Source organism: Phyllostomus discolor, chromosome 6 (assembly GCF_004126475.2).
Source record: "Phyllostomus discolor isolate MPI-MPIP mPhyDis1 chromosome 6, mPhyDis1.pri.v3, whole genome shotgun sequence".
NCBI classification, from domain to species: Eukaryota; Metazoa; Chordata; class Mammalia; order Chiroptera; family Phyllostomidae; genus Phyllostomus; species Phyllostomus discolor.
The window spans coordinates 17,066,652-17,089,870 of NC_040908.2; the positions used below are offsets into that span (position 1 = coordinate 17,066,652).

At 42.9% G+C, this 23,219-nt stretch overlaps 1 protein-coding gene across 3 annotated transcripts in view; it reads left to right on the forward strand.

Annotated features, from left to right (window-relative positions):
* The window catches only part of LCLAT1 (lysocardiolipin acyltransferase 1), a 150,585-nt gene that overhangs the window by 1,380 nt on the left and 125,986 nt on the right, over positions 1–23,219 (forward strand). The window contains exon 1 of one of the 3 annotated variants that reach the window (XM_036027798.1): positions 22,719–22,784. The exons of the other annotated variants lie outside the window; for them this stretch is intronic. The gene's annotated coding sequence lies outside the window, so the exon portion shown is untranslated. Of the gene's footprint in view, positions 1–22,718; positions 22,785–23,219 lie in introns of those variants that run through there. 3 annotated transcript variants of the gene reach the window in all.

Sequence of the window (23,219 nt, forward strand, 5' to 3'; positions counted from 1 at the left end):
CAAGTGGGGTAGTCCATCTGTTCCCACCGGTTTTTAGGGTGGCCATTGCTGACAAACCATAGGAAACAGTGTGGAAAACCCAAAAGGACCTTTCTTCCAAACTGGATTGGTGGAGGTTTGCTCATTTTGGCCTGGGGTTAGGTATGGTTTCCAGTTCCAGCTCTGCCACTTAAAATAGCTTAGGGAAGTCAGTGATCTCTCTGTTACTGCCTTATCTCTGAAATGGGCATAGCATGTTTGGCCAATCTCATTACACAGCTGTGAGAAAAGAGAAAAAGACCCTACGCTAACAGTTGACATTTATCACTGCTCTGCCAGTCACTGTCCCGAGGGCCTTGTGTGTATGCTAACTCAATCACCCAGAAACTTTGTGAAGTGGCACTTCTGTTGTCCTTGTTTTACGGATGAGGAAACTGAAGCACATTGAAATTTAGGTTATTGGCCAGAAGTCACACAATTAGCATTGTGATTCTAGCTGATGTTCTTAACCACCATGCAGAAGTGTTACGTGTTGAGGGGATATATATATATATGAACAAATTTTTCAGTGAAGTAATTTTGTTTGTGATCTTTTATTAGTATAAATAACTGTGATTCATTCTGTTGGCATCCAGTAGGGATTTATATGGTGATGACTACAGTTACTTTAGTTAAGTGGCATTATTCATTCTATCTTTGATGTCCATTATTTTAAAAGGTATTTTAAAACAAAGAGCTATGACTGATTTCTAACAGGAAGCACAAATCAATAGTTAAGGGAGATTTTAGTTTTTATTAAACTTTTTAATTTGCTGGGTGACTTTTAAAAGAGAAGTTAGCTTTATTGATTTGATGTATCTGCACTAATTCTTTTAGTTTCTGCTTACAGAAAAAAAAGATGACATGAGTCAAACAGGCTGGGACATTCATTTTTTTTTTTTTCATTGAGCCTTAATGGAATTGTTCTAACAAGTCCCTGGGATGTAAAGATTAAATCCTGACCTTGCCCTTGAGGAGTCTAGGGAGGTGCCCTGGCTCTAGAAGTGTATAAACCAGTGAACGAGATGAACAAATGAAATGACGAATGCAGTGTGATGTAGTTGCGGTGGGTACAGAGGGCTGTGGGAACACATACAAGGGAATAGTTGCCTTGACTGGGGTGGCCCTGGCTGAGAAAGTGAGGGAGCTGCCTGCAGGATGAAGGGAGAAGGGGCTTCTAGCAAAGGAGAAAGCAATGCCGGGTCAGGGCGAGTGAGAGATCATGGGTGTCCAGGGGTTAAACCAGAGTTTCGCAGGAGCTGCTGAGAAAGAATCCAGGGAGGGTTCGGGCCAGGTTGTAAATTCTCAGCTAAGAGGGTGACTATCCCATAGGCAGTGGGACCTATAGAAGGATTTTAGTTGGATGAATAACATGGTCAAACCTCATGTTCTGGAGAGGTGACTTTGGTGACAGGGCGAAAGACAATGTAAGGAGGAGGACAGTTTCCATGCTCCAGACAAGAGATGATAAGGGGGTGAACCAGGGTGTTGGCTGTGTTCAGAGTCCACAGCACATACTTGGAATGAAGATTGGATGTGAAGAACAGTGAGGTGGGGGAGGGGAGCAGGTGACCGCTGACGGTAAAGAGGAATAAAGTGAGTGTTTTGTTTTTTGGCAGCTGTATGTTTACAGATTGATATTAGCTCACTTAGGAAAAAGGACAGAGCAGGCAGTTCTTTGTTGCTGGGTTTTGGGAGAATTATAAATTCTTTTAAGTTTGTTGGGTCAAATATGTCACAAAATCAGACTTATAACTTCTTCTAGTCCTCTGATTTCTGAGACTAGAAAACTTAACTCTGTCATCAAAAGTCAGCAGTGTCTAGTGTAAAGTTGGCCCCATTGGAGATTGGAAGGCAGCCACACAAAAGGAGTGGGAAGAATTATCTGTCATGTTCAGGGTAAAATGCAAGAATAGCAAGAATAATGGGTATTAGAGTTTTTTTCCACATTAAGTGTTTAGTACATGTATACAGAAGTCATTCTAATATAGAACTAATCACAAATGAATTCTCTAGTTATAAAGCTGATCTCTACCGAAACACTCATAACACCAGAGTTGTCTAGCACCCGACAGCATAAAACAAATGCATTCCAAATCGACTGCCAGGTGAAATAGCAAACCTTGCGGAGACGCAGGAGTTCACGAATTCCGAGCAAGGTGGAGAACTGTTCCAAACATAAGCACTGTGAGATTCCATTTCGTTGAACTTCAGAAACAGAATAGTGTTCCTGTGTGTGGGGGAGGGGGTTGGCAGTAATGACCAAGAACCGGCATGATGGAACCTTCTGAGATGCTGGGAATGTTCTGTGTCTTGAGCTGAGGGTGGTTAAGGGGTGTATGTTCATGTGAGAATTCAGGTTGCACGCCTGAGGTTCGTGCACTAGACTGTTATAAAGAGGCTCTTGTGAGAATTTGGCAGTGTTAGACCAGTTACCTATTGATGAGGAAAATCGGGGTTAGGAGAGAGAGGTGCTCTAGAATGTTTTTTGTTTTTTTTTTTTTTAATTTTTAGAGAGGGAAGGGAGGGAGAGAGAGAGAGATAAACATCAATGTGCGGTTGCTGGGGGTTATGGCCTGCAACCCAGGCATGTACCTTGACTGGGAATTGAACCTGCGACACTTTGGTTTGCAGCCCGCACTCAGTCCACTGAGCTATGCCAGCCAGGGCTTTCTAGAATGTTTTTTAGAGGTAGTATGAGAGGCTCTAGGGGAATGAATGATGAAATGTATCTATTTTTTTTAAAACAACATTTATTCTATTTTTATTTTTTAATTTTAGAAGTTTTATTTCTGTTTACAAAAGCAGAGTCTACTCAATTGTTGTGGGTAAAAAATGACTTTTATATAATTGTCTTGCAAAAGGCAAATGTGAAGTCAAGTTTGTCATTTATGCTCATATACAGTTCACAAAATTATGTTCCAAATTCTACCAGTTGATTGGTTTCTTTAGTTTCTTGTCCTAAGAATTAGTGCATAGTTGCAAATGTAAGGTAAACTTTGGTAAATATAAGATACATCATGAAAATAAATTAATATTTTGATTTTTTGGGGGGGAAACTAATCAAATCTCTTTCTCATCATTGTGAAGTGAGGTCCCTGTTTAAGAGAAGTCATTCCCTTTTTCCTCCATGCTGACTGCTCTTGGGTAGCGAGGACTTGCCATGATTCCTTTGGCTGCAAGGTTCTAGCTGTTATAACAGAGCAAAGAAAAGCCTCTGGTGGGTTTCCTGTAGCAGTGGGGGAAAGCTCAAACAAGGCCTCTGTGGGCTTCGGTCTGATCGGACAGAAAGTGTCCATTGCGTCTCTCTCCCTGGTCCTCCGCCCCTGGCAGCAGGGCATCCTCCTGTGATAAGGAGGAGGCGGCCGGGGCGGACTCGCAAGAGCAGCCATCACTGCAGCGGTGACCCGCAGTCCTTCTCAGCTGAGGTTTCTGAAAACGTCCTTTGTCCACTCCTCGGAGGAAGCAGATGACTGTTCTGGGGACAATGAAGAGAAGGTTTGTGCTTCCCTTAGTTTTCCGTCTCAAATAGGGGATCACCCCCATTGTATGTTTATTATGGATGTAGTTAATCCTCTTGGGAGAACTTGTGGAGCAGGGAGACGGCACGTTGGTGAGCTGGTATCCAGTGGTGTGACAAAGCAAGTGATGGATAAAAGATGGGAATACGGGAGTGACGAGGGAAGAGAAGTGAGTGGTGGCGCCCTTTCTTTCTGCTGTGTGGCTCGAGGGTGGAGTGCAAGGGTTGTTTTAACCCTGACAGTGACTCTTCCCCCACAGGAATGTGCAGGTATCGTGGGGAAGGTACCCTTGTCTGTGGCTCTTACTATTTCTGCTGGCCTGTTGTTGTAATACAAATACTTTCTTAGAATTATTTTTTCTTTATATTGTATAGCCTTTAAAGAAAAGTTTGCCTGTTTGGCATTAGGAAGGAAATGATGGTAAAAAGGAGTGGCTTGAAGTAAGTAAATGTTTATTTACTTAATGCAAACATTTTGGACACTTACCATGAACTTGGTAGTTCCAGCAGAGTTGCATAAGACTTGGTTCCTGTCCTTGAGCTTACTGTCTAGAGGGGTGTAAACAAAGCTATGCCTTTAGTACAGAGATCAATGAAATTTTGTCACCAATAGGTGTTCTAAGGTGCAAGGTAAGCATGGCAGTTGCAAAACTATTACGAGGTCCGTATGTGGTAATAGTGATCCTCTATTTTAATAGATAATAATACTAATAGGAGTCAAAATTTATTGAGAGCTTACTAGATAACCAGGTTCAGTTCTAAGTGCCTTAAGTTTTTAACTCCTTTAACAACTTCATAACTTCCCCAATGAGGTAAATCTAGGAGGAAACAGAGGGCCAGAGAGGTCAAGTTATATGGATTTGAACCTGGGTAGTCTAGTTCCAGAGTCTGTACCATAATGCCTGTTTTAATCTACTTTAAATTTAAAATATACTGTACTGATGCGGCCTTAAGTGTAAGAGATTATTTGAATAGAGTATGCCTTGTATTACAAGTTATGTCCAAAATTTCTGAATGTCCATGCTGAATGAAATTTCCTATTGAAATTAGCTGAATGTAGCTGTTTGGGGTGATTCTTTCTGTAACGGAGTTTTAAATGAGACATCTGTTTGCCCTTTTCAACTTCCATGTGTTAACATGATTGTTTTGGCACTGTTTTCATACTCTCGCATGTCCCATTACAGCATTCTGAAATTCATTAAACATATGTTACTGGATTTTAATTTTTCTGCTATGAACATATATAAACTGGTATTTTATGATGTATTCAAACTGGAGAGAGAGTTTGTGAATTAAGGGAATCATATACTTGTTAGCGTGAATAACTGCAGGTTGGAACTTAAGTTGTATTTTTAGCGGGTCTGTTCATTAGGACCAATTGATTAAGGAAGAATTGTGTTACTTTGATCTCTGTAAGAATGGGAGAGACCTGTGGAAGCGGGCTGCAATGGCCTAGAGTAGGCCAGAGAGTGCTGATGGGTTCATTTGTGGGAGCGGCGAACCAGCCCCCTGCAGACCGTGCTCGCTGCGGAGAAGAAACACGCTAGAAGTCAGAGTCAATCAAGACTGGGTCTTTGCTACAGCGGCTGTCTGTTGAGATGACGAATCTTTGGTGAACTGAGTCTGCATTGGATATGGTTGTTCCCAAAGTCATATTTATCTCTCCTTTTATATAAATATCTTTGACCCTCCAATCTTAGGGGTACTATATATTATTCTTTTGAATCAAGAACTCTTCTTTTTTTGCACTATACTTCAGACATCTCAGAGGCCTTTTCCATGCATATTTGTTAGCTGTGTACTATAACGTTTCAGGAGATGGATGAGAATTTGTATTAGTTTCTTGTGGCTCCTGTAATAAATTACCACCATCTTGGTGGCTTAATACACCAGAAGTGGTTTTTTTCACAGTTCTGGAGCCAGAGGTCCAAAGTCCAGATCAGTGGGCCGAGATCAAAGCGTTGGAGGGAGGGCGGTTCCCCACTTCAGAGGATCTGGGGGAGAACCTGCTCCTGGCTGCTCCTGGCTGCTCCTGGCCTCCGGGGACCACCCTCGTGGCTGGTGTGTGGCAGAGCACCGCAGTCTCCAGCTCCCTCCTCCGTGGTCACGTTGTCTCCTTTTGTCTGGGGTCAAGTTTCCCTTGGGCTCCTTCTTAAAAGGATATATATAGTATTTATATATTATAGTAATAATATAATATTTATAGATTATATTATCTAAGTATTATAATCTATTATATTTATAATATATACCCTATAGGTACCTATTATGTTTTATTTATAATATGATCTATTTTATTTTATTTATAATATATTTATATTTAGGGCCCACGCTGATAATCCAGGTTACCCCCCCATCTCAAAACACTTAATGTAATCATACCTACTAAGGTGTCCCTCCCCTGTCCCCTCCCCCAAAACACACGAGGTAATGTTTACAGGTTTCAAGGTATCTTTCGAGAAGGTCATTATTCAGTTGTGATATTTATTAAGCTGTGTTTTACAGGTGAAGAGATTAGATTAGTTATTTAAAGTTATGAACTTAGAGTCAGTCTCTCGTTCTCTCCCTTGGCATCTGTGTTTTCCTACTAGCTACTTCCATTTGGAAAAAAGTATTGGGTTGGCCAAAAAGTTCATTTTGTCGTTTCCGTAAGATGGCTCCAGGAGTGCTCAGCTGTCTTTAACTTCAGTGGAAACAATTGTGGTAGATTGTATTGTGACAGCTGTCATATCAGCGTGCACATAAGAAAAACTTATCAAAGTTGGTGAGTTTTTGTGTAGTCATTTTAATATTAAAGATGGAAGAAAAGAAGCAATATTTTTTGATATAATGCTTGATTATTTCAAGAAAGGTAAAGATGCAACTGAGACTCCAAAAAAGATTTGTGCAGTGTACGGAGAAGGTGCTGTGACTGATTGAATGTGTCAAAAGTGGTTTGCGAAGTTTCATGCTGGAGGTTTTTCAGTGGACAGTGCTCCGCAGTTGGGTAGAACAGTTGCGGTTGATAATGATCAAACTGAGACATTAACTGAGAACAATCACCATTATACTGTGTGTGACATAGGCGACATACTCAAAATATCCAAATCAATGAAGTTATTGGTGAAAATGAAAAATGTGTCTTTTGTTTCATGGAAAAAACCATGTGGATGTTTTGGCCAACCCAATAAATACTCTTTATGTTTATGTAGATTTATTATACAGCAGCATTTAGGGATTCCTTTTTAAAAAAATTACTCTATGTTGAGATAATTCTAGAATCACATGCAGGTCTAATAAATAAGAGAGATCCCATGTACCTTTTACCCAGTTTTCCCCAATGGTGACTGATGCACGCTCACTAGCTGGCAGTGACCACGGAACGCTGCAGATGGCTCGTCAACACGCAAGAAAAATATACACAGAGACAACCAGGTCCTGTGGGGAAGTAGGAACGGAATGGCCACTCTCTCTAGTGGGGAGCGCCTCGTCTCCATTCCCAGGCAGACTTTTATTGAGAATACAGACTTAGTTTGTGGATTCACAGTCTGGCAGAAAAGATCAAAAGAAGTAGGTGACTTACAAAGGTGCAGACAGAACCCCCGCTATGATTCTGGGCAGAGCTTGGAATTTTATCATTTGAAAGTTCTAACGGGGCTCAAAGGGCTAGTTTTGGTTTCCTGTCTGTATCTTCAAATTCTAATCTAATAACATCCTCCAGCAAACAGATCTCATAGGATCTTGTATATTCTATGTCCCAGGCCTGATTACCCCGGGGGTCTGCCGACTCTGGTCTGGGCTGCACTGCCCCTGCTATTTCTGCAGGCCTGAGTTAACAGAGAAGACAAAGGCAGCCAGGAGACTTGGATTACTCACTTCTAAGAACAAGAACTCAGGCTTTGACAAAGCCAAGGGGGCAGGGGTTGATGTCCATCACCCCTTCATTTCCACAGCCCCAAGTCTCTTCCCAGAGGCCTCCTCGTGATCACGCCTGTCTTAGGCAATTCCCTCCATGGGAAGTCTTACCTGTCATTGGCTAACTGATCAAGCTTATGAGGTCAGGCACGGAACAGGCAAGCGTCATGCCAGGGAAATAAGTTTTGTCTCCTTAGTGGCTCCTGGTCCAGAGGTCTCTCACTCAGCCTAAGTCACAGGGGGTTACAGCTTCCTGAGACCAGACAGGGTGGTCCCCAACAGGTAACCTTTTGCAAAACTACAGTACAGTATTACAACCAGAAATTGACTTGGTACTGCCAAGATACATGCCAGTCTCACCATAAGGACTTCTTCTGTAGCCCTTGGACAGCCACACACTCCCTTCCCTGACCCCTGACAGCGGGCAGTGTGTCCTCCATCTCTGTAATTCTGTATAACTGCAAGAATGTTACATAGATGGAATTATACAGTGTGTAACGTTTGGGATTGTCTGTTTTCATTTATCATAAAATTCCTCAGAGATTCATCCAAGCTGTTGCATCTATCCGTAGTTTGTTTCTTTCTTCTTTTCTTTACTGTCTTCCATATTCTTTGGTATGGAGTTACCCACTAAAGGACATCTTGGGTTATTTCTTGTTTTTGGCTATAATGAATAAAGCTGCTATGAACATTCATGAATAGGTTTTTATGTGGACATTTCACCGGGATAAATGCTGAGGAGTGCAGTTGCTGGGTCAGACGGTGGGTGGTTGTATAGGCCAGCGATTCTCAACAGGTGTGCTGCAAGAATTTTTAACACATGGAGTGCCTGACTATTTAGTCAGGGGCATTGACCTCTTTTTCCCTAGATTGTATGAATGCATCAAAATTATACCTATTTTTGTCAGATCAGCAAAAAAATACATTCTTTGGGGTGTCACAGAATTTTAGTAGATTATGTATGCCATGAGATGAAAAAGGTTGAAAGTCACTGGTATGGGTGCACGGATTTATTTCTGAAATTTCAGTTCTACTGCACTGAGCTATGTGTCTGTCCTTATGGTAGTACCCTGCTGCCTTAATTACTGTTGCTGCGTGGTAAGTTGTGAAAAGAGGAAGTATGAGCCTTCCTACTTGGCTCTTTTTCAAGATTGTGTTGTCTATTTTGGGTCCCTTGCAAGTCCATATGAATTTTAGAATCAGCTTGTGAATTTCTACAAAGAAGTCAGCCATGGATCTCAGTGATTTTTAAAATGTTCATTGAGCTGTACAAGCATCACCACAATTAATTTTAGAACATTTTCATCTACTTAAAAAGAAGTTTTGTATCCATTAGCAGTGACACCTCATTCTCTTCCCCCTCTCTTCCTTTGCTCTAGGCAACTACTGTACTAATCTGTCTAAAGATTTGCCTGTTCTGGACATTTCATATAAGTAGAGTCATATAATATGTGGTCTTTTGTTTCTGGCTTCTGTCACTTAGCATGTTTCCAAGGTTACATGTTGTAGCATGTAACAGTACTTAATATCTTTTTATGGTTGTATAACATTCCATTATATAAATAGGCCATTTTTTAAAAAATTTATTTTTATTTTTTTATTGATTTATTTTTAGGGAGGGGAAGGGAGTGAGAAAGAGATGGAGAGAAATATTGATTGGTTGCTTCTTGTACACACCATGATAGGGGACCAAACCTGCAACCCAGGCCTATGCCCTGACTGGGAATTGAACTGGTGACCTTTAGCTTTGCAGGATGACAGCCAACCAACTGAGCCACACTGGTCATGGAGGATAGGCCACATTTTATTTATCTACTCATCAATTGATGGACATTTGGGTGGTTTCCACTTCTTGGTTATAATGTATAATGTTGCTGTGAACGTTTATGTACAAGTTTTTTGTAAATGTATGTTTTCAGTTTTCTTTGATATATACCTAGTAGTTGAATTTCTGGGTCATATGGTAACTATATGTTTAATTTTTGAGGAACTGCCAGACTGCTTTCCAGGTTGTTTCAGCAAGGAATGGAGGGTTTCCATTTTTCCACACCCTCACCAACACTTGTTATCTGTCTTTTTGATTATACCATCCTAGAGAAGTTGCATTGGGTTGACCAAAAAGTTTGTTTCATTTTTTCTGTAAAATAAAAGACACATATTTTATTTTTACCAATAATTTGATTGATTTGGATATTTTGAGTATGTCGGCTGTCTCCCACTATTGGCTTCTGGCGGCCAGAGGCGCTACTAAACATCTTCGAATGTGTAAGACAGCCCCACAGCAAGGAATTATTTGACCAAAACATCAGTAGTACCAAGAAACTTTGCAAACCACTTTTCACATGTTCAGTCAGTTACAGCACCTTCTCCATACACTGCACAAATCTTTTTTCACATCTCAGTTGTGTTTTTACCTTTCTTGAAATAATGAAGCATAATATACCGAAAATGTTGCTTATTTTCTTCCATCTTCAATATTAAAATGGCTGCATAAAAATTCACCAGTTTGGATGTTTTTAAAGAATGCACACTGATATGACAGCTGTCACAATACAGTCTAACAAAATTGTTTCCAATGAAGTTAAAGACGAGTAAGCACTACTGGAGCCATGGCACTGAAAAAACTACACTAACCTTTTGGCCAACCCAGTATTATAACATCCTGTTGGGTGTGAGGTTGTATTTCACTCTGGTGTTTGATTTGTATTTCTCTGATGGCAAATGATGTTAAGCATCTCTCTGTGCTTATTGGGCATTTGTTTATTTTCTTTGGAGAAATCTATTCAGATCCCTTGCCCATTTTTTAATTGGGTTATTTGCCTTTTTTCCTTGTTTTATGTATTCAATTTGTTGGGGTGACAATGGTTAATGAGATTACATAGATTTCAAGTGTACAGTTCTAAGGTATATCATCTGTATATTGTGCATCGTATGCCCACGACCCATCACTATGTATCGGACCCCTTTTCCCCTTTACTGCCTTCGCCCCACTTCCCTCTGGTAACCACCACACTGCTGTCTGTGTTTATGAGTGTTTGTTTTTCTTTTTGTTCATTTGTTGCTTTTAGTCTTATATCCCATTGAAGTCACATGGTTCTTAACTTTTCCTGTCTGACTCATTTCTCTTAGCATGATATTCTCAGGTTCCATCCATGTTGTTGTAAATGGCATTATTTAATCTTTTCTTATGGTTGACTAGTATTCCATTGCATATATGTACCACATCTTCACTATCCAGTCATCTATCGAAGGACACTTGGGTTGTTGCCGTGTCTTGGCCACTGTGAATAATAATGCTGCAATGAACATAGGCAGTGCATATATCCTTGCAAATAAGTGTTTCCAAAGTTTTTGGATAGATACCCAGGGGAGGTGTTGCTGGGTCATATGGTCACTCTTAATTTTTTGACGAGCCTCTATCCTGTTTTCTGTAGTGGCTGTAGTATTTTGCATTCCCACCAGCCATGAATGGGGGTTCCTTTTTCTCCACAACCTCTCCAGTACTTACTACCTGTCTGGTTGATAATGGCGGTTTTAACAAGTGTGAGCTGGAATCTCATTGTAGTTTTGATTTGCATTTCTGTAATAGCTAGTGAATTTGAGCATCTTATCTGTGTTGGACATTTGTATGTCTTATTACTTAGTTGTAGCAGTTCTTTATATATTGTAGGTACAAATCCCTTATCATATATATGACTCGCCAAAGCTTTCTGTTACTCTGTAAGATGTCTTTTCACTTCATATAGAGTTGCTTTATTTTTTATTTTTATTTTTTTTAAGATTTTATGTATTTATTTTTTTAGAGAGGGAAGGGAGGGAGAAAGAGAGAGAGAGAAACATCAATGTGCAGTTGCTGGGGGCCATGGCCTGCAACCCAAGCATGTACCCTGACTGGGAATCAAACCTGCGACACTTTGGTTCGCAACCTGAGCTCAATCCACTGAGCTACGCCAGCCAGGGCTGGAGTTGCTTTATTTTTTTAAAATGTTATCTTGTATCTGCTACTTGGCTGAACTCACTCACTAGTTCTGGGGGACTTTGGGGGTAAAATTCTTGGGATTTTCTACATAAATAGTAATGTCATCTGCAAACAGGAACAGTTTTATTTCTTTTCTGTGTGGCTTTTGTTTCCTCTACTTGCCTTTCTGCACTGCCAGAACTCTCAGCGCTCTGTTGAGAAAGATAGGAATGGTGGGAGTGGACACCCTTGTCTGTGCCTGATGACAGGGCCAGTGTGTCATGCGTTTTGTCTCGTGTCACCGAGCGTCGTGATGTTCACTCTGGGCTTTTTTGTAGATACTCTTTATTTAATTGAGGACGTTCCCCTTCATTCCCATTTTTATTTCTTCCTAAGACTTTTTCTCGGGAACAGATACTGAATTTTACCAGATAATTTTTTTGTATAGATGCATAATGCACATGTAAATATTTTTCAGTTTGTTAATATGGTGGATTATATTAATTGATTCTTAAGTATTGAGATGAACTTGCATCCCGGGATTAAATTCAGCTTTTTGTATATGCGAGTTATGTTGGCTGTTACGTTAAGGAGCTTGGTGTCTGTATTCATGTACTGGTCTGTAGTCTTCTTTTTTGGCACTCCCGTTTTCTTGGTTTTGCATCAGGGTCATGCGAGCTTCATAAAACGAACTGAGAAGTACTCCTTATTATTGTGCTTTCCGGAAGAGAAAGTGTTAATTCTTCTTTAAGCAATTGGTAGAATTCTCTAAAGAAACAGTGTGGGCCAGGCGATTTCTTTTCTAGGAAGTTTTTAATTACAAGTTCAATTTCCTTAATTGTTACGGGGCTATTCAAGTGATCTGTTTCCATTTTGAGTAAGTTGTGAGTTTTCAAGGGATTGGTCTGTTAACACACGAAGTGGGACTCCCTGGGGCTGCTAGGCAGGGGTGGGAGTTTCAGCTTCTTTCTAGCCCTCCCCTGGCGCTGCCTCGCTGTCCTCATTGCCCTCCACGTGGCCTCGGCTGACACCACTGGGAGGCGACGACGGCCTTCTTAATCCCAGGAGGTCGTGAAAGTCCACACTCTGCTAGGCCTTGTCTCATACCATCCCCATGGGACTTAGAAGGGGGCGCCTCAGTGCTTTGCATGCATTACTAGGCCTGAGGTCCAGGCTCTCCAGGTGGTCTGCATAGACACTCTGTGGCAGGGGAAGTGGGTCTTACTCCCTACCACCTGGCAGGGAAGGTCTGGCCTTTGATATCACCCCTGCAGGGATGGGGGGTTCCGGTGGGGCATGTGGAGGCACAACCTTACAGCCGGTGAGAACGAAAGTTGAGGATCCCTCCTTGGCCTTTGCTGTCACGGTAGGGGCAGACCACAGTTCTTGCTCTGCGTGTGTTTTTCTCGGAAGTGCAGTGGTTATTATATAAATGTTTTCTGTTTTGCTGTGCTCCTCATTTCTTGGTTCTTTGCCAGAGCAGGGACTTTTTTTTTTTTTTTAATCAGCCCCTGTTGGCATTTCTGCATGACTGGCTTCTCGAGAGCTCTGTGTCCCTGTGGTATATGATGCTCAAGGAAAACCCAGGGAACTCCTCGTTGTGTCATTGTGTGAGTCCCAAGGCCACTAACTGGTTTGCCTTCTCTCCGCCTTCCCGGTCTTCTGCTTGTTTTTGTGTGCGTGGTTGTGGGTTGCACTTAGGTGGAGCAGTGGGGGAAAGTACATTTACTTGATTTTACTGGAGATGTAAATTAGACTGGGATTACTTTCTGTTGACCTTAAACAAAAAGCCATGTATTTCTGCAGCAAAATGGATTTATTTGGGAACAGCAAAGAATTACAATCTGGAATACGCAGTTATGGTGGGCCACTTGCAAGTGTGCTAAAATAAAGCTGAGGAGACCCTTTTATAGAGGGGGAAAGGAACTTGGGAGGGCTGTTACGAAGGGGTCTTCCTGTTGTTCTTTACTGCAGAGGTAGGGCGGGAGAGCTCCCGCTTTTGGTCATGTTAAATGTGGTTTTGTTCACTAGTTCTTTACACTTTCTTATGGAAGAAAACAGTGGAAATTAAGGTGCATAAGTTGGCCATTAAGACACTAATGAAGTTAATTTTGGGGTCAGTTACTTGTAAGTGACCATTTAACTATGTCTTTATTTCTCCAGAGAGTGATTCTGTTGCTACACTGTAAAACCAAATGCTTATTTGTTTTAAGACTCTTAGGAAGCTGGACTATCCAATGAATTGATCCATGTCTGCATTTATTCATAAATTCATAGTAAGCCTAAATTTCTGCCTTAGTATGTGATAAGAGAGAAATTTATCTTAGCGAAAGATTAGTTTTATGTAGGGGACTAACTCTTTTTCTAGTGATGGGCAGAGATCTTGAAGCCTTGGATTCTTTTCTAAACAAAGAAATAGGCGCTGTGCATAGTGATTAAGGGCAGTGTAAGGAGAGTCTGTGAGAGTCTGCGAAGTGCACCGAAAGGGCCACTGGGTGCCCGATGTAGAAGCCGGGTGGGTGGTGTCCGGAGCGCTTTTCCTGAAGGTTTAATCAATCATTAGTGTCTGCAGCTTTTACTATTTCTAAATTTTCTTTTACAACTTTATAAATTGTGAATAACTGACAGCATTGCAAATAATTCTCGTCCTTAGGCACGTCAGTGAGTTTTGTCGGTTGCGGGTACAGTTGATTCCTTTTCCTCTTTTGTGGAGGAAGCTCGTTTTGGATCCGTGAAGCAAACCGGTGTCATCGTTCCCCATTGCTTCTATGCTTGTGCTCTTTGTGTGATTAACTTTTGGACGTGATGGAACATCTTGTTTGTTTTATAATTAATTAATGAATTCATAGATAGGTGTTCATTTTACATTAGTGTGAGAGACCCAGTGTTGTCTTTTTGTTTTAGTTACCCTTTAAGAACTTGCACATCGCCTGATGGGCTTGAATCCCAGTGCAGCGCTTGATTGGGAGTGGGGAATCCAATCACTGTGATTTGGAGCGGGGAATCTTTTTTTAACCCAAGGCTGGTCGCCCACTGCCGGAAGGGGTCGCAGTGCTGTGTGTCTGCTGCGGTTGTGGTGAGGGTTAGAGACGACTTTGCACGCGTCACACTTCTCACTGGACCGCCTACTTGATAAGAACTCTGTTTGTTGTTGTCCTTGTTGTGAGCGACTCATTTTATCTTCCTGAGACTTAATTTCTTAATCTGCGAGAAAAAAAAAGATGAGGAAACTTTTTACTTGGTTGTTAGGTTGCAGAGGTTCCCTGGCAATAACCAGAAAGAATCAATGGAGGTAACTGGATAGTTGCCTTTGGAGGGGAGAACATTGTTAACATGCAAGTGACCTCGCTGCTCTGAGAGAGGGAAGTGCAGAGTTAGATCTGGCGAGCGGTTAGTGAGAACAGCAGCCTGCCAGCTCAGCTCCGCGCACACTGATTGATTGAGAAGGCCCTGCCCTGCCCGCCTTTGTACGAGGAAGAAGCCTTAGGGCTGGACATGTGACTCCACAGAGTACAGAATTACCCTTTTGCCTTAAACATTTTGGAGAGTGGGTCCTGTTCGATGCAAGGCTTCAGAGCTGAGCACCTTGATAGTTGCTGGCATGCTCACCAGGGAGTATGACCTGGAAGGGGCTGTTTGCTTAACCTAGGGATAAGCAGTGGGAGTTTCTAGGACAATTTTTAGGTGAGTAAGGATGTGGGGTGATTGAAGAAGAGAGGGGGGCAGGAAAAATGGCTCAAGGATCTTATTTAAATTGATCATTCTCTCTCACCCTAAGTATTTACAAATGTGTTTACTTAAGGGTGTTTTGGGGGGCTTGAGGAGGATGAGGGCGAGCATGTTACAGAACCCCGCCAGTGCTGTTCTGGAACAGCTGTGGGGTTTGATCGCCTGTCCCCAAGAAGCGTGACTTCTAATGCGAGAGTTTGGTGAAAAAGGAAAAGGATCATTTATTTAAAGGTTATACGCGTTTGGAATAATGGCAGGTTTCTGCCATTAAGCCCCATTCTCTTTAAAACACCCCAGAACACATAATCCTGCCTCCCTTTGCAAACCAGGCCAGCTCCAGAACGCGCCAGTCAGAGGTACCGTCTTTCAGAAAAGCCGAAGTCTGCAGCTTGGCATCCCGGTCCCAGGAGGGTCCCCACGCAGCTCCGTAAGCCCTGCCACTGGCTTCTCCAGGCAGGCTTCCCCGTGGGCCTCCTCGTCCGTGCTCCAGGCCTCGTGGCTTCCTGTTCCACTCCAGACCTCCCGGCGGACCCCCTTCTCTTTCAGCCTGTCCTCCTCTAAAAGTGTGGCTGGGAACTTCCTATGTGACCTCGTCCCCTCGAATGGTGTGTTAGTGTCTGCCGTTTTTGCCAGTTCTCCTGTATCTTTTGCTTTCTTTTGGCGGCCATTTTTAATTGGGGCAGAAGTTCCCAGTGACTCACAGACATTCAGGGAGGGCATCTGCCTCCCCTGGCTAGGTCCTCGTGAGTCATGCACGCTCTTGAAGTCACGTACAGCTTTAGCCCGTCAGCCCTGGGCGGCAGCCCTCTTCCTTCAGGAAAGCCGTGGCTGTTAACTTGCCATTGTTCCGCAAAGTGTCTTAAATGCCTTATCATCCACTTCCCCTGTCCCCCAGTCAGGGGTTTTGGGGGATATGCTCTGCTATTTTCAGGGGATGCCCACTGTGCACCCCGTTACAGAGAGAGCTTGGCAGGATTGGTGAATTGGTTGAGTTGGAAGAGGGACTCCTCAGAGGCTGAGAGAAGTTAAGCTGCTCAGGAATTAGCAGAGATCTGGGGTGTGTATTAATTGGAGCAAGCTGGGGGATGGTCCAGTCCAAGGGCGTCCTCAGCTGCTATCAGCTTAGGACGCCGAAAATAAGACTCAGTGGAAAATGTCTACCTTGTAAACACACGGAGTTTATGCATAGGTAGCTAACCTATGGTTATAACTGATAAAACAGAATTAAGTACTACTGTAAACAAAAGCAGCAGTTTGCCTGACACAGGCATACTTTAAAGTCTTATGGAAAATAAGATGGTTCTTGAAATTTGGCTTGAGAATCTGAGTAAATTAGAATTGTGCCTGCTTTCTTTAGGGAAAGTCTTTGAGCTCCTGTAAGCCATCTTTGGAACTTGAGCCCCCCGGGTGTTACGGAGTGTGGGAGGGGACTTGCCCCTTACTCTCTTTCTTCTGCAGGGTGGCACGTAGGCTCAGATTTTGCCCTCACTGTCCTACTCTGGCCAGGGGTGTGCAGTCAGGGAAAAGCTGCAGCTCCAGGGTCCTGGCAGGTGTTAACATTGCTGGCCCCTGGAGTGATGGGGAGGGGGAGGGACACGGGAATGGGGGGGGTGGATAGATGGATGGGATACACAGGGCCCTCACTGCACTCTTCTGGCCTCCCGGTCCCAAGCATAGGACCATCACCGTCCTCCTGGCTTCCCGAGTGAATAAGCCTGTTAATGGATCCCGGCCGTACTTGAATGTCTCAACCAGCTCTGTGGGTCCATGACAGCATTTTTACACTGTGAACCATCTGACTGGCCCAGTATGCTGTCCCCAAACTCTGCTTTCCCTTCCTTCTCCCATTGGTCACCTTCGCTGGCTGAAAGACAAGAGTTGGGACTCTTGTTTTCTGGGAATCTGGCAGCAAAAGGATGAGATGATGTGTGCATTGAGGGGAAAAACAAATTGTGATGCTTCTGAACATGGACAATGGACAAGGCAGTTCCTAGTTATTGAATGTACTTTTCTGAACGCGTTGAGGAAGCCTTTGTGACGGTTTCCATGCCTCAGGTGTTTATCCTGCTTCATAAACTGAATAATAGGTAGCTTCCGTGAATTGATCATACACAGTTCTGTTCACGTTATTGTGTTGTTAAAATGTTCTGTGGTTGTTCATAAACTTGTCTTTGAAAAATAAACAAGTTAAAGAGATGTTAGAGAGATGCATTGTAAGTTTCCTGTTGATAAAGAATAAAATGGTACGTTTCTGTCCAAGGACAAAACCTGGCATTTCTGTTTGGCATTTGGTCATGTGATTCTTTTTGAACCTTTATGTTAAAAATAAGGTACCATTTAGTTTAGACTCCCAGATATTAAGTGGAATGTGTTCTAGAGTTCAGCTCTTACGTTTGATGCCGTGTACAATACCTTGTTCTTACTTAGATAGATGGTTGTGTGACTCCGTTAGCTTGTACCCTTTGAGTAGTGAGGGCTTTTGTGGGGGCCTCGGGGTATCTTAACTATCGACTCTGACTACTGACTCTGGATAACCCTGACACCTGATTCCAGCCATGTCGTCTCCCATCTCTAGGTTCCTGGTCTCCATGTCTGTCCAGTGTCTATCCACAATCCCCGGTCATTGCCTTTGGTCTCAGCTGGGCTAGCACCAAGTTCATCCTCAGTCCCATTTTCCTTTTCTGCCTGGATGTGTCTGTTTCCGCCTATTTAATTATCTGGACTTGAACCTTCATACTCAATATGACTACTCTTCCCTCTTTTTCTACTGCTTCTCCTTTTGCGATGCTTTTGATGGTTTTCTCTCCTTGTCTTTATGCTTGTGTTATTTTAATAGCCTACTACTTGTTTTCTAAAATAACAGCTTTCATTTATTGTGTATGTGATATAATAAAAATCCTGTCCAGTCATTGACCCTGTCTCCAGATACAGAGCTTCAGAAACCCTTGGAATTTCCTGAGTGGTAGGAATATGCTTTGTTATTCAGAATGAGCCCTTTTAAACCATACCTGAGTTTGCACTCTTAAAGTGACTCAGGGTGGGCTCCACAGTAGTTCCAGACTGGGGGCTAGTCACACCAGGAAGACCTAGCTCTCCGGTAGAGGGCTGGAATTTGACTGCCCCCTTATTTGGGCTGGGAGACGGACTGGAGATTGAGTTTGCTCACATGATTTAATTCATCATGCCTCTGTAATAAAACCCCCATGTAGGCTATGGGACCGTGGAGTTTCGGGTTGGTCAAGGCATCGGTCTGCTGGGAGGGTGATGCCTGAATTTCTTGGAGAGGGCGTGGAAGCTCCGAGTCCCACATCCTCTCCTCCTAGACCTTGCTCTGCACGCCTTCCGCTTGGCTGTTCTTGAGTTGTGTCCTTTATAATAAAACTGGAATCATTGACGTATAGCATGTTCAGTGAGTCCTGTGAGTCATTCTAGCAAATTATCAGACTTGAAGGAGGGTTGCTGGAACGCCGAATTTGTAGCCGAGTTGGATAGAGATTCTGGTAGCGTGTGGAGGTGTGAAGCAAGGGCGGTCTTGTTTGGTACCTTGCGCTTCAGTTTGTGGGATCTGATGCTGATCCAGGTAGTGACTGTCAGAACTGAATTGTAGGACACGCAGTTGGTGTCAGAATGCACTGTGCTTACCCTTTGTCAGGAATTGAGGGTTTTTGTGGTTTTTTTTTAAATGTAGTACTCAGCACAGCTAGATAGGTAAGTTCTATTTTTATCATCCTTGTTTTAAGATAAAGAAAACGAAGTGTTTAAGAAGACACACAACTTACTCAGAGTCACAGAGCTAGAAGGGCTGGAGAACCCAGTGCACCTAACCTTCAAGCCCTTCTTAGCCCTGTGTGCTGCTGAGCCCACTGCCTTCCTTCTGCGTGTTCCCCCGCTTCCCACTGGCAGCGGGGGACCAAGGACTGCGTTTTCTGAAACGCTTTCTTTTTCCTCGCATCATTTTTGAACTCAAGGACTCTCAGTTCTCCATCCCTGCAGGATAACACCCATACTTCTTAGGCAGCCATTCAAGGCTCACCGTAGTCCATCGGGCCCAAACCAATAATACCGTTCCAGGCTTTGTGTAGAGGAAAACAAATATCTATTGTGTTTCTTGGGTGAACGAGTCCGTGTGTATCTCCAGTCAGCTGCATTGGAGATGGAAGGTGTATCTTCCAGTTCATTGTAAGCTGTAATTGGAAAGTCAGAATAGATGAAAAGAACGTCAGCATAAAAATAGCACATGCTAACCTGGTGAGCTGTACAGAAATCAGAATGCGTCTGAAGTTCAAAACAAGAACAGCTTCGTGGAGCAGGTATATTTCGAGGTAGGTCTTGAGGAAGTGGTAGGATTGCGGTAACTGTCGTGGCCGGGGAGGGGGCCGTTGTAGGCAGGAAGCCGGTGAGCAAAAAGCAGTGGTGGAGGTTGTTGGGCCTGCATAGAAAGGTGGTGTTGTGAATAGATCAAGAATCACCTTTTTAATGTGTCACCTGAGCTGACCAAAGGACTTTTCAAACTATAACATTTTTGCCAGTTTATGGGAACTAGTCTCAAGTTTGAGAACAGAAGGAATGTGTAGGTGGTCGTGATTTTTGCACTCAGTGTTTACGTGGTCGGGAAAGGACGGAACGCCCTGATGGAGACGGGGAAAGAGGGAGACGGGGCCTTCAGACTCTGAGCGGTCGGTTGCAGTTGATGATTCCGTCTGCTTCCAAGGCTTCGCCTTTTGTTATTGGCTTGTGGAAAACCAAAGTTGGCTCTGCTTGTGCCTTTTAAAGTTTAGTAAGTTTTCACGTGTTCATTTCTTTCTTGATTTGAAAGAAATGTTTGTATCATTTTCTTTTTCTGAGGCCTGCACAGGAGGTAAGGGTCATGGACCAATGACTGTGTTGCAAGTTGCTCCAAAAAATAGAAGCCTGTTTTCTTTTCTCGTAAAAATGCAAGTGCCCCTGGAGTCAGAATGCACATTGTTCTTGCACTTGGTAAACGGTTTCATTAGTTGTCTTCTTTATAGATATTATAATGATAGTCAGATAAGTTTTATGCAAAATATTTTTGATTGGCCAGGTCTTGGAAATATATTTTGCAGCCAGGCAGGCTACTGTGTGTTCTTTTATACTCATTTCTGATGTTTTAAGTTTTCCTAAGTATGTTTTGGGGAAAAACCCAAGAGCCCTATTAGAATAATTTTGCTTCTTTAAGTCTTGCCAACCTTGTCCCCACTCCTGTCTTATAATGGAATCTTTTGTGTCATCTTTAGCTACTGCGTTAAATGACTTTTATGTCACGAGATGAGAAGAGAGTAGCTCTGGATCGCTGTGTTGCCTAAAACTACTTTTGCATTAAACAAGTTATAATTATGCCTTTCTCAGTATTCTCTCTGGAATTTAAAAAATTGTGAATCCATTTCTTATCTCAGAATAGAACAACTACCAGTTGTTATCTGTGTGTGGTATGTCCATGGCCTCGCCGGACAGTGGAGAGCTGCTGTTTTCTCTTGGAAAATAGTTTGCCTGGCTCTCTCTCTCTCTCTAACGTGTGGTGGGTGTGTGTGCACATCCATATTTTAGGATTCTTTGTATTCTTCTTGGTGTCTCGGGGATAAAAGAGCAGGTACATGGAGAAGAATCTGGTGGACTTCGAAGCCACCCAGTTGTCCTGAACTGGGTCACTTGCATCCGGAACATCTTCTTTGACTTTGTTGCCAACATGTTTCTCATCCCTTTACATAAATGTTTTTTAAAGTGGCCTCACATTTATTAATGAATCAACCTACTACTGTAGGAAAAAAATCAACAGAGAAATAATTTTTCCAGTAATTTCCCAGTGAAAACACCAGATGGTAGTGATCTTTTCAGCGGTTTCCAGAGGCAGACAGCATGGATAGAGCATGCACCTGTGAGCCGTCTCTGACGTGCCCTCTTTGCAGGCCCAGTGCGGTGCTTCTCCTCTTGGAGTGGTACCTGATTACATTACCAGGTTTTGCCCGAATCCACTGGGCAACGGGCTGATTCTGCTTTAGTGTCTTGGCCAGGAACCTCTTGATCCTGAAAGTCTTGTGAGAAGACATGGCAAAGAGGAATCAACCTCACGGACCACGATGGTGGAAAAAGAGACTTTTACACAAATTATTCTTGATAACTTATGAAACTAAACAGAGACTTTTGTGCTGACTTCTTCTGAAGTGACAGGAAAATGTGCCTCCTCTTATGGACGGATAGATGGACGTGGGCTTGCTCAGCGTGTTGGTGAACTTCGGAAATGTCAGCAGACGGCCATGCTTATTCGTGTGTCTTCTCCCGTGAATTCCGCTTTTGGGTTGCCCCCTGTCCTCGGTCGTTTTAACTCTTTCAAGGGGACGAGTAAGTGGGTAGTGGAGGTGACTGGGCGGCAGCTTGTGGTTGCTGTCCCTGGCTTCACCGTTGTCTACGGTCTGCGTTCAGCTCTGCGGGCTCTGAACCCTGACTCCAGTGCCCATGACTTCACTCATGCCCAGGAAATTCAGAAGGGGTGGGCATTGAAAGAAGCCAGGGGCCTGTTTATTAATTTATGTGGAGAGATGGACCTTTCCAGTTCAGTTCATATTCACTGTAGTATCCTTTTGTGTTGCTAATCTAAGTACTGAATGATGTCTTAACAGTAGTAAGAAAGTTGACTAATGTGCCAAGAGATAACATAATGGCATAAGGATAAACACACTTTAAAGGTTTTTTAAAAAAGATTTTATTTATTTATTTTTAGAGAGAGGGGAAGGGAGGGAGAAAGAGAGGGAGAGAAACATCAGTGTGTGGTTGCCTCTCATGTACCCCCTAATGGGGACCTGGCCTGCAACCCAGGCATGCGCCCTGACCAGGAATTGAACAGGTGACCCTTTGGTTCGCAGGCCAGCACTCAATCCACTGAGCCACACCAGCCAGGACTACTTTAAGGATTTTACTTAATTCATAATGAGGGCATCAGACAAATGGTATAACTGGTTCAGAGGAAAAGTAAGAACAAAAACAAAACCCCACACATTTATATGGAGTTAGGGAATGTTGAAGTGGATTGCAAATGGAGACAGAAGTGGGTTGTGGGAGGGGAGACGCCAGGGAGCTGTCGGGGAGTCAGCTGAAACCTCTGCCTGACAGCGTGGGATCTGCACACCTCCGTTACCTACAGCCAGAGAGTGGTGCGGCCTCCCAGAGAGCCGGAATGCGGTACGATGGAGGGAGTGCTGTGAACGGGGCCTGGTTCCCCGTGTTTTCTCCTGTACCAGCTGGTGGGAATTACAAGCGGGAGTTAGAGGACATTCGAGGACAGTTCTACTGGACCCTCTCGGAGCCTGATGAACCTTTCCAGTTGTGCCATCACTTTCTTTTAAAAGCAATGGTACGTTTTAAGATAATTTGGTTTTAAGTGGGTAATTTAAGTGGTTGGTTATACATAGGTCCGGGTTTGGATTTTCTTACAGAAGCTGGTAATTTTCTTTCTGCCACTGGGTCTTTTTATGATAAGCCGGTGGTGACTTGCAGTATACCCCAAGGAACAATAATAAATGTAATCTGGCTTTGCATGCTTTGCTTTAATAAATATATAATTATTGAAGTTGCTTAAAATTATTGGGAGGCCTGATTGTGGGGTTGGAAAAAGCTTTATGAGGCTCTGAATCACCACATATCCAAGAACATGTAAGTATTTATGATTTTATAACCTAATCTGCTTTTAAGTCTTTTTGAACATTTTAATGTATATTTAAACAGAATAATTTTTAAATTAGCATGCGTGCGTTATACAACTGGATGCGATATGTCTCCATTAGCCAGGATAAATGTTAAATGATTCTTTCCTTTTCGTGATTCAGGCTGATAGATAATTTTTCCTAATATTGTGATGCCCTCTAGTGAATTCAGCCTTCCTAGAAGTTCATGAGAGGCAGTCATCGGTGCAGTGCGATCTTAAAAGGAACATTCTAGTCATGAGAACTGTTCCTCTCTGTGTTGTTGAGGTGGCGAGTCTCTGTCCCTGGAAATAATCTCTCGTGAGTCTCATTGTTGAATTAAGTGTGACTGTTCCAGAGGACTTCTAACATTTCCTTCCGCTTCAAGGTTCTAGGTTCGTGAGAG